At 42.4% G+C, this 11,367-nt stretch overlaps 1 pseudogene across 1 annotated transcript; it reads right to left on the reverse strand.

Annotated features, from left to right (window-relative positions):
* Positions 1–2,329: 2,329 nt before the first annotated feature.
* On the reverse strand, positions 2,330–11,343 carry LOC105508116 (annotated as a pseudogene). The gene is made up of 7 exons (XR_001001254.1): positions 10,283–11,343; positions 8,941–9,223; positions 8,448–8,621; positions 8,229–8,356; positions 4,822–4,986; positions 3,593–3,771; positions 2,330–2,672 (listed from the first exon to the last, which is right to left on the reverse strand). The product of XR_001001254.1 is annotated as an archaemetzincin-2-like (transcript).
* Between the last annotated feature and the right edge of the window lie 24 nt (positions 11,344–11,367).

Genomic DNA, 11,367 nt, shown 5'->3' on the forward strand with positions numbered 1-11,367 from the left:
TATATTTCTATTGGACGGCGCTACTCTAGATATCAGAATCTAGAAAGTGACTGAGATTCGAACTCTTCAATGAAGCACTTTTTAAATACTCTACTGGGGAGTTGATTCCACTCACTGCTCTGCTGCCGTCGCGGTCCTGACTTTCCAAGGCCATGCCCAGAGCGCGGCACACGTGGCTCTTCCATATGCAGGCCCGAACGGCGGGCGGCAGTGGAGGTTGTTACCCTGGGTCGCTGACGCCAAGGGAGGCCAAGCAACCGACCCCACACTTCTGAGCCCTGCCAGGGGAAGTCCCCGGGCGCGGAAACAGGTGGTGCGTCGGCGGTTCGCAGCTGCTGGGCCCGCGCGCCCGCACCCGCCTGGGCACAGCCGGAGACAGCGACGCGCTTCCTGCCCGGGAAGGGCCCGAGCGCAGGGCCGGCTATAGTGGTCCCGCAGCTGCCTGCTTCGATTTCAGCACTCCCGCTCCCAAGAGGGAGCAACGCCGTCCTCTGTCCTCTGTCTCTCGTAGGGCTTGAAATGTAAATTATTCATATCAGGGGAATGTGTGTTTCAAAAAGCAAGCTGGCCAAGAACGGAGGGGTAATCCTCGCCAAATTCTTCTATTTAACCCTCACCATTAAAAGTCTGAGGCCTGAAAAGTTTCTTGACTGGAGAAATACTCACTCCACAGGTGACCGGGATCAGGATCTATGGCATAAATGAATCAAATTAACTGATTTCTAAGAGTATTTAGACAGTAGAAAATTATTAATCCTCTTTTTAGTTCAATACTTTGTTCATTCAGCATTTGCAGAACAAAATCTGCTTGGATTTATTTAGTGGAAATTATCTTTTAAAACAACAAAGATTTAACCATAGTACATAAAATTCAGTTGCAGTAGGCAAATTATATTTTTAAGCTGAACCCTAAGAAATTGTCCAAAAATATATACAAGTTATACACAGCACTTGATTGCTGAATAAATGCATCACATAAAATTTTTAGCAAGAGTGAACGATTTCTTAGATGATTTTTCTCCTGATCTCATAGTGCAGAGTATTCACAAATGGACCTTATATCTTCTCCAGACAACCATCATCCCCAATTTATTCACCTAGGCAAATCTTAGTTCAAAAGAGTTTGTGACGAAGGCTGATCTACAGAACTAAAACCGTGCTTACCTTGTAGGAAAATAAAATGTAAGTGAATAGATAATAATTTTTAAAGTACATTATTCAAGGAGGAAATAAGCCCTGTAACAGAATCCATAAAACACCATGCTCCATCAGTCTCTTTTTGCTAATAGAATGACCAAGTATTCTCTCCAATTAATTTTAATAGCAAACCACCATTTTCTAAAATGACTTAAATGGGTTCAATCAAGTAGGAGAATGAATCCAAGGGAAACCTTGATTCGGGGTGTAAAATGTGCCTTACATCATATTGCGTACATCAAACAATGAATTTAGGTTTCAAATTACAAAAAAAAAAAAACAAAACAAAACCTTTAAGTCTTACCCTCAAGGTAAGATAGGAAAGTGGGAAATGCTGTCTGCTCACTGGCATTCCATAGTCACTGTAATTTCTAGATTTCCAAAATACATCTATGCGGCAGAGGTGGTTTGTCAAGCCTGAGGTTTTCCACCTCCACCCCCGTAGCAATGGGGCTGATGTTCACACTCGGCAGGTCCTCATCAGCATTCATGGCACCCCGACAGATAAACCCATTAAACTCTCTCCCTGACTCAAGTAAACACTTCACAACGTAAGGTGAGGACATTATTACTGAAATAAACCCGAAACCTGCTCTAAATCTATAGAAAAAGGGCAACACTCACAAATATAAATACCATTACCACTATTTGTAAGATCCCTCATAAATGACTATGTTATACCTGAGACCTGCAACAGAACTCCCACCACCAAATTGTTGTGGTAGTGTAAGTACCATTGTTATTTTCACTTGCAAATAGTCCTGAGACGTCATATTTTAAGCTACTAAAAGCTGATATAGGAATAAGGTGACAACCAGCAAGAGAAAAAAAGGTAATGCACTCCAGAGAGTAAGGAAGGCTCACGGAAGAGGAGGGCTGTGGTGATAATCAGAGCCCATGGACGTCCAAAAATGTGACTTGGCTGGGCCTAACAGAGGAGAGCAGCTCTTCTAAAAACAAAATCACCCCCTGGAAATTATGTTGGTTGGTTCCCTGGGACATCTACCATTCTTTTTCAAGTTATTTACTTGCTCGTTACCACCAGTCCCAGCTTTCTTGGGAGACATAAGCATATTTGGGGAATGGAAATAAAGGGCTTGCTGCCACAGACCAGGCCAACAAGATGAGAAGATAAGGAGTTTCTAGAGTTTTTATTATTCAAAATGAGTTTCATTTCAATTCAGGTACTTGAAAGAAGGTTCTAGTCTGTTACTCTGACACAGCACAAGATCAGTAGTTTATTCCGATGAGGTATTCCACCCAAATGAAAGCATAACATGCAAGTAGTCATTTATTTCAATCACTCCTAATTGAAGGTCCTTATTTTTGGAGAACAGCCAGGCATTTTACTATCCACTCTTTCCATTCCTTAAAGGCGTCCACGGTTTCGGTAAATTCCCATTATCCTCACGACTGTGCTCTGGAGTTGCTCCAGGTGTGTCAGAAGATTCATCATCAATCCACCTCACCAGTGCCTGGAAAAACAGGAAAGATGAGCATTTCAACAAACCACAGCAAAATACTATCAGGCAAGAGAAGAGCATTGGCTTCTAGATATAGAGTGACATCTTACCCCATGAAGATGCTGCATTTGATAATGATGGTGTGAATATGAAATAATGCTTATGATATACTGAGTGAAATGGCGCATACCAAATATACACATACCAATAATACGCACTGAAAAATGATGAAAAAGAAACACACTCATTCTTACACTTTTTTTCTAGCATGATAGGATATTATTTTTTCTCAATTTGCTGAATATTCCACAAGGCATTATATTCATTTGATATGTACGTATATACATAAGTGTACACACAGGCATGGGTAGACATACGTTAGTGAAAACGTGTGTAGACATTTCTGCGTAGTCACTTGAATGCACCGTCACACCCATGAGTAGCCACATGAATGTATATTGATGTTTGTGGGCATGTGTGGGCACACACACACACATACTGAGATTAGGTACTTTCCTTCTTCCTTTTTAAAGAAAATCATTTTTTCCTCCTAATGAACATCATACCTCTGTCCTATATTTGGAAAGATAAATCCTGTCCACACACTTATAGGGTTTAAAAAATGAACTTTGCCAGACATATCAATATTTATTCTGTTCTGCAAAGTCAAACTCTCTTGCCCTAAATGGAATAGAAGCAGAGAAACTTCTTCCACTATTTCTCATAGAGCTGTAAGCATAAATCACTCAAAGGCAAGCTAAAGTTTTTAAGAAGGGCATTTCTTCGCATGTTTTTAAACCACAGCTTCCTGCTTATCTTTACACTAATTTCCTCTGATAAATTATAACTCTAGAGAAGGATATAATAGAAATGTCAGTTTGCTACTCAGATAACCACTTCTCCCTCTTTACACTGTCCACCCCTCAACTTACTTAATAACTTTCTACAATGCTGAAGCCAATAGCACACTGCAACTTGTGCAAACAGGTAGGACACAAAGGTTCAGAGGGCACCGGTCAGCTTCTTCCAAGTGGTTGGAGCCTTGCATTAGGCATGCCAGCCACTGGCAGTATCGCAGTCCAAATATGTGTCCGATCTCATGGGTTAAAGTCTGCAAGACAATCATGTTGAGGCTTTATAAGACCACCATCACATTAAGCTACAAGTCTCTTCTTTTTCTTGCTTCTCCAAGAAACATAGGAATCAACTCCCTTATGATTATCACCGAAACTTCACCCTGTCCAGACCTTCAAAGACTTAATAATCCCTCATCTCCCCAAATGTCTTACTGCCTTTCTGCTATAGACTTCCTCAACCTCAACACCACTGACATGTTGGACCGATAATACCAGGTTGTGGGAGGCTGTCCTGTACCCTGCACGATACTTTGCAGCATCCCTGGCTCTACCCACTAGATGCCAACAGAACTTCCTCCCTGATTGTGAAAATCAAAAATGTCTCCAGACATTGCTAATATTCGCTGGATGACAAAATCACCCCTGGTTGAGAACCCTTAATCTAGACTAGGATACTCGTTGTAATTCAGATTCTGGGGCCCTTCCCCTAGAGATGCTGATTTCAGTAGGTCTGGGAGAAAGGGGGCTTGATGTGCATGCTAATGAGAACATCAGGTGGCAATGACACAGGGGACCCATGGAACACACTTAGAGAATGTAGTTCTAACAGGCGTAGCTCTCAAACCCCAACAAATAGTTGGGGAGATTAGGAACTGCCAGGATAACTATAGTCAAGGATAGCCTGGAGCCCAGGGCAGGAAGGCCCATGCTTCCAGAGAAGCCAGAGCAGAGATCCTCCAAAGGCCTGGGGAAGGCAGCTTTGCCCAATGACCACAGTAGCTTGAACACGTAGGCTACCCATTCACACCAGAATTCAGTAATTACACTAATAGAGAACACATGGGTACAGCCAAGGCTGTGTGTAACTAGTAGTACAAAAAACTGGCACTGATACTGTAAATTTCAATATGAAGGTATCCATTTACCTTGTTTCATTGATCATTTCAGTCAAGCACTATGCACCAAAATTATACAAACAATACAAAGTCATTTATAATATTACCTTAAAGACTGACAATATACAATTCATGCAACTAAGATTCTCTTTTAAAAAATCATCCTGTCAGATTTTTTTAGTAACTTACCTTACAGGATCGAAGTAGTAAAACACTAGTTATTTCTGGAACATAACAGTTGTCGAAAATTGAATAGTCACTTGAAGATGTTTTCTTGAGCTTCTTCACTTTGCCTTCATAGCACATGCTATAAAAATCACTGCCATATCTGGCAAAGCTGAATATCCCCACACCTACAAAAAGAGGACAAGCAGCGACAGAATGAGAGTAAGGTCCCTGAGGAAAGACCAAAGAAAAGATCAAAGAAAGAAGAGCCTACTGGCCCACCTGGCCAGTGAGTGCACCTCTGTGTCACTGTGTCCACATAATCTGATACACTTATGGTTTGCCACCAAAAAGGAAGATTTTGGTCCCAGATTTCCCTGTCAAAATCTTTTGCGGCTATCCACTTTGCCTTGTCCTGTAAAACTTAATGGACTTGAGGTCAAATACTTGAGAAACTGAAGTTTCAGAGAGTCTTTTCCCACACAAGAAGTCTTTTTCTGAAAGTAGTAAGTACTCCAAATCAAGTACTCAAAAAGGAATCATAGAAAACAATCACACGGGTCAGGCTTGGTGGCTGACGCTTGTAATCCCAGGACTTTGGGAGGCTGAGGCAGGTGGGATCACCTGAGGTCAGGAGTTCAAGACCAGCCTAACATGGTGGTGAAACCCTGTCTCTACAAAAATACAAAAATTAGTCGGGCATGATGGTAGGTGCCTATAATCCCAGCTACTCAGGAGGCTGAGGCGGGAAAATGGCTTGAACCCAGGAGGGGCAGTTGCAGTGAGCTGAGATCGCACCACTGCACTCTAGCCTGGCAACAGAGCAAGACTCTGTCTCAAAAAAAAAAAAAAAAAAAATCACATGAACAATAGGCAGTCATGATTTCACTCTTTAAGGACACACTAAACAGATCTGTTACACGTTTGGAGGGGTTGCTGGCCTTCCCTCACGCAGCACTGACTGAAGACAACTGCCCTGATGTCTTCAAGACCATGCTTTAAACCATGGCTTTAGACAGAATAACCTCTTCCCCTGCCCCACCCCCACCCCCTTTTTAAAGAACAGCCCAACTCTATTATGTGTCTGGTGACCAGAATAAATACCCTTGTAACTGACTTCCTGTGTTACATTTAGAGTTATATCAACCATCTCTGCAAGCACAGAGAGCACGGTTTGCTACATAACTCACTCTACAGGGTACTGCTTCATAATTCCACTTGTTTACATGATCACTTTTATTTATGTCTCTTGTTCAGTTTTTATTTTAAAGTAATACATTTTTAGAGAAAATAAACCCATAGTAGGTTTGTTCAATCTAATTTGATTCAAAAACAACTTCCTCACCTCCCTTTACCCAAAAAATGTGGACTGATATTCAAAAAGTAAACAGCATTCTGGAAGTTAAGAAAACACTAAATCTATTCACAAATCACAAGTAACCCCCTCTGGCCAATAAAGTGTGAGCATATTTCACTACAGTAATACTTTCAGCAAGGACACTTCTTTCTTCCAATAATCCTACAAACAGAAGATTATTTTCTTTCGTAGTCAGTGCTTCTCAATTTAAAAATATGAAACTTTGTAAACTTGGAGAAAACAAGACCACTGTGTTAAGATATTGTCACTGTCTAATCCTGCTACTTTCCTATGTCAATCTTTCATGTCATGTAATATTTAAGAAACTTACAAAAAAAGAATTAAAACAGTTTGGAGAAATGTTTCCTAACCTCCTCAAATATGTAAGATAAATTAGCTAGCAATATCTAGATAAATGAAGATATGGTTTTAAAATTATTTTTTTAGCTGGGTGTGGTGACTCACACCTTTAATCAAAGCACTTTGGGAGGCTGAGAAAGGAGGAATGCTTGAGCCCAGGAGTTCGAGATGAGCTTGGGCAACACAGGGAGATCCCACCTTGACAAAAAAATAAAATACAATAGCTGGGTGTGGTGGTCCTGTGGACCCAGCTACTCGGGAGTCTGAGGCAGGAGGATCCCTTCAGCCTAGGAGGTTGAGGTTGCAGTAAGCCATGGTCACACCACTGCACTCCAGCCTGGGTGACAGAGGGAGCCCCTGTCTCAAAAAAAAAATAAAAGGTAGATAAAATTATTTTTCAATGTTTCCATCTCTATCAGATTAGTAACAAAAGAGAAAACTTATGATAAAAAGCTACCTTACACCACCAAAGTCAATAACAGAGTAGTGACCCATGTCTCCAAGAGTACATGTTGGTAGGGCCATGGCAGGCTACAAGAATCTCACATAAATGGAGAATAAAGAATAAAGGAATAGGTGGGAAGAGGCTCTATAACCCTACAGCCCCCACCTCTAGTAAAACATTTGTTCCAAAAAGCTTACGACCCCCCACAAATCCTAAGGCTGATGTAACATCCAGACAGACCATCAACTCTCAGGACAGTCCCTGTACATACTCCCCAGCCCCAGAACACTAATGAACCACTCCCATTCGGGGGCCTTTTTCCTTTCACGTCTGTCTTGGATTATTGGGGATGAAGTTAGAGAAGTAAGAGCAAAAATGAAGGGGAGGAGAGAAGTAGAGAGATGAGAAAAAAAAAAAATTAGGTTGAAAATATGACCTGTTTCCAGAACCTTTCCCATCCCCAATATTACCATGCAGAGTTCCTAATGACTCAATGTTTATTATGTATCTCAAATCAAAGATGGAAGTTTTGACTTTTTACATTAAAAAACAAAAAACAATGTTGTAGGATGAGAAAGAAGCATACACTTAGTCTACGGCTATTCTATCTATGCAAGATGACTATGAAAAGAACTGAAAAACAATTAGCAAGATTTTCACATCCATTAATGATAGTTCAAACTGTAATTGCTTTAATTCACCTTGCTACTGAATTACTGACATTTACTAGCTGTTACGCTGAATGCCTATATATGTGCCAGGCCTATATATGCATTTTTTTTGAAACAGGGTCTCACTTTATTGCTCAGGCTGGAATACAGTGGTGTGATCACGGCTCACTGCAGTTTCAACCTCCTGGGCTCAAGTAATCCTCTCACCTCAGCCTCCTGAGTAGCTAGGACTACAGGTTACATGCCACCATGCCCAGCTAATTTAGTTTAATTTTTTTGTAGGCATGTGGTCTATGTTGTCCAGGTTTATACACACTTTTTATGTATAGGCACGTTTATATAAATTATCTCCAAATCACTCCATGATGTGGATATTGTTACCTTTAAGGTCATGTACGTAGTGAGTGGCCAACCCGAACCTAGATTATCAGAATCTACCAACAGTACACTTCCCATTATGGCATAATGTCTCCACTGAAAATACTATACAGTTTTAAATATCAATATGATTCTTGGTTGGATTTTTTTCCCTTCTTTTAACATCTTCAAATATTCTCAAGTTAAAGAAGCTTCTAACAATGCCAAAAAAAGGAATATCATCTGTCAGAGAGGCCTGTCCAGAGACAAAATTCCACGAGTCTCTTGGGTAAAGATCAATCACTGTTATTCCCACAACACACAAGGCATCTTCAGGTTTCTTCTTTTTCAAGAACTCCAGGATGTCCCCTATTTAAAAAGAAAAACAAAAATGTATGAGTGTATAGTATATACATATGCTTCCTTTACTCAGTTCAAATTGCAAAGTTGTGTAATTCACCTGCATGAATTTACAGGTTTTGTGTGTTCTCACTGACTCTAAAGGAACACTTTGTTGCGGAAACAGGAACTGGTTCTAGGAGTTTTACTCTCAAGCCATAGAAATATGCTTTACAGTAGCCCGTGAGCCATTTAATATATTCTTCACTGATAATTCTGGTGTTTCCTAGAGAGCCTATAATATGGAAGAACATTTAAAAACAGACTTTAAGATGATTATTCAGTGTTTACCCAGTCTATGAGTAAGAGGATTCAAATTAGAAACAAAACCAACTCTAAATTTTCAATACACCTTTATCATTCATTGGTGTTGCTATGAATTAAAAAGAAACAAAATGTTCTAGGTCAGTTTGGCTACAAAACTTGTACCGTTGCAATGAATATCAAAAATGATCCTAAAACAGCCCATCTGAATCAGACCAATAGCCCGCACTATTTCTGACAACAGCGCCATTGCAAAACCGAATCAAAACCAGCACATTACCAGTATTTACCAATGGACTGTATATAAATGCTGCATTTGTCTGGAGAGGGTGTCTTTCCGTAAGGATCACTGAAGAACTATTCAAAGACTTGGGGGGCCTCAGGGTGGGAGGTGATCCAATCTGATGGAGAATGCAAGGTAATGGGTCCAAAGAGATCACTGGCTGGCTGGAAGGCTTCATTCATTAAACGCTGTTCCCCAGCATCTAATTTCTCATACTGTGACACAAGCACTGGGTTCTTTGAGATGAGGGCTGTTTTTAGTGTCTGTTCGGAGTGCCGTACTATTTGCATCTAACAAAAAAACACAAGTAGTCAAATATAAAAATATACATCCATATTGGGTACTTTACCTATCCTCCATATACAGCTCTGATTTCTCCCTAGAATGAAATGACTGATTGCTAATGCTTTAGAGTGGTCACACTTAGAGTGGTTTCCTCATGTCCAATCAATTTCTTGGGGATCTAAGAAATTAAAATCATGAAATCTATTCCTCCATCTCATATGGAACCCGCTCCCATTATAAAAACGAGTGGTGGCCAGGCGTGGTGGCTCATGCCTGTAACTTCAGCACTTTGGGATAGGAGGACTGCTTGAGGCCAGGAGTTTGAGAACAGCTCGGGCAACATGGTGAGACCCTGTCTCTACAAAACATTTAAAAATTCCCTGGGCATAGTGGTGCACACCTGTGGTCCTAGTTACCAGGGAGGCTGAGGTTGCAGTGAGCCATGATCGTGCCACTGCGCTCCAGCCTGGGCAAGGGTCCAAAACAAACAAAAAAAACCTCATGGTAACCATAGGAGCAGGACCTCACACCCAGTTTCCTTCGTTCAGGGAATAATAGTATTAGCCTGGCATGGTGGCTCACGCTTATAATCCCAGCACTCTGAGAGGCCAACGCAGAAGGATTACCTGAGCCTAGGAGTTTGAGATCAGCCTGGGCATCATGGCAAAATCCTGTATCTACAAAAAAATTAGCCGGACGTGGTGGTGTGCACTTGTAGTCCCAGCTACTTGGGAGGCTAAGGTGGGAGGATCATCTGAGTCCAGGAGGTCGAGGCTGCAGTGCGCCGTGATCGTGCCACTGCACTCCAGCCTGGGCAACAGAGACTCTGTCTCAAAAAATAATATTATGAATTGACTCATTAGTGCCACATGAAACATACTCATCGTTTCTAATGTGACTCAAAGATCTTCAACATCAAATAAAAACAAAACTAATGTAAGCTCTATCATTTCTGCAATTTAACTGCAGGCTGAGAAGCTACAGCTTAGCCACTGAAGTTTACGGCCTCAAAGTCACGTCACATTAGGGAAGACATCAGATGACTAATCAAAAGCCAGACTCACAATGACAGGTTTCTTCCATTCACATCGTGTTCCCATGTAGAGCTTTCATCCTTCCTCTTGAATGGGTCAGATGTTCCGCCACGAAGCTTTTTGAATTAGACAAGGAAAAAATTGAACATCTCTGTCTGCATCATCTCTGTCATATTTTCTAATTATCTAGATTTTGCCAGTTTAATGATAGACAGCTGATGGGAAAACTTAAGCTAATGTCTGTTCTGATTGAACCTCTGAATTCTGGGGTTGAAGAGGCTGGTTGAAATTCCAGATCAAATGTCTCTATACTCAAAGCTCTGATATGAGCATAGGCTCATCCTCACTCCCACACAACTGGGCTGAAATCTGACTTCTACAGGACAAAATACAAAACAAGATGTACCTTCCTGTAGTCTACGTACCTTGATGAGGAAGGAAGGCTCCCATAGAAGCTTTTATCTTAAAAGGACGGCCATGTCTGGGCCTGGCCGGAAGTAAGTTGTGGAGTGTGCCTTCATCTTAATATTAACGAAGGCAGTGTGAAAGGTCAGGAGGCCTCCTGTTGCCTCCCAAGCCTAATCTAGGGAAGCTGCGGGAGAAGATGGTCAGGGGGCGCATAATATGGTCACTGCAGTGGGCTGGAGGCCTGGGATGCTTTGGTCCCAAAACCAGAACATCCCGGGCAAACCGGGAGGAGTTGGCCACCCTGGTTGGTGGCCTATAGCAACTCGCACTGTGGGCTCCGGTCCGTGCAGGCACAACCCAGTCTCCGGCTGGGGGTGGAGTAGGGTTCCCCGGGTACTCTCGCTTCGCCTCTTCTTCCCCCAGGAGCCTCTGGAAAGGCCTCCCTGGCTCCCCAGAGGCACTCCGCCCCCGCAGTCCCCGCGGCTTACGCCACGTCCACCCCTCCCACATCCTCAACCCTCTCCACCGACCGCGACTGGCCCCCGCCTCTACGACCCGGCTGCCCCGCCTAGGGTTCCCGGCCCAGCTCTGACAGCACCCGCGAAAGGCCCTGACTCAACAATCCTCGACCCCACCCACCCGCGATTGCTCTCACGCGCGTGCGCACCCGGCCCGCACTGCGCCACGCCACGCCCTTCGCGCCACCC

The sequence above is a fragment of the Colobus angolensis genome, unplaced genomic scaffold (assembly GCF_000951035.1).
Source record: "Colobus angolensis palliatus isolate OR3802 unplaced genomic scaffold, Cang.pa_1.0 Scaffold1, whole genome shotgun sequence".
In the NCBI taxonomy this organism is placed as follows: Eukaryota; Metazoa; Chordata; class Mammalia; order Primates; family Cercopithecidae; genus Colobus; species Colobus angolensis.